The sequence below is a fragment of the Apaloderma vittatum genome, unplaced genomic scaffold, assembly GCF_000703405.1.
Source record: "Apaloderma vittatum isolate BGI_N311 unplaced genomic scaffold, ASM70340v1 scaffold27360, whole genome shotgun sequence".
Lineage (NCBI taxonomy): Eukaryota > Metazoa > Chordata > Aves > Trogoniformes > Trogonidae > Apaloderma > Apaloderma vittatum.
The window spans coordinates 2,769-3,285 of NW_009694434.1; positions in this window are offsets into that span (position 1 = coordinate 2,769).

Here is a 517-nt window from a genome sequence, read left to right on the forward strand (position 1 = left end):
GCTACGCCGCGGCCACTTGCGTGGGCAAGCCCGAAGCTGTTGATGTAAACATGGCTTTTGTTTCCCAAGGAGCTGCTGTTGTATTCTCTGGTCTCCTCTCCCCAACGGCACAGAGGTTTCAGCCCAGGGGGGCTGAGGAGCGCCAGCGGCTGGGCCCGCGGCTGCTCCCTCTCTGCCCACGGCACAGGGAAAGGCGGCTGGAGCAGGATCTCCCTCCAGGACTGTCACCAGGAGGACCCTGCTCCGGGTGGGAATGGCACAGGCCACCACCCCCAAGCCAGGGACCTCGGGAGACAACGTGGAGAGCTCAGCTCTCGCTGCTACAGCTCCAGAGCCAGGGATGAGGGGGCCAGGACCAGCCTCTCAGTGCAAGTTGAAGAGTCGCAGCCTTTCCCCCCGGACAGACAGCACCCGTGTGTCCGTCTGCAGCCACGACCGAGAGGGGACCCCTCCTCCCAGGCTCAACAGGCGCCTGCGGACCCTGGCAGACGAGCCAGGAACGGGGCAGCGGAGCCGT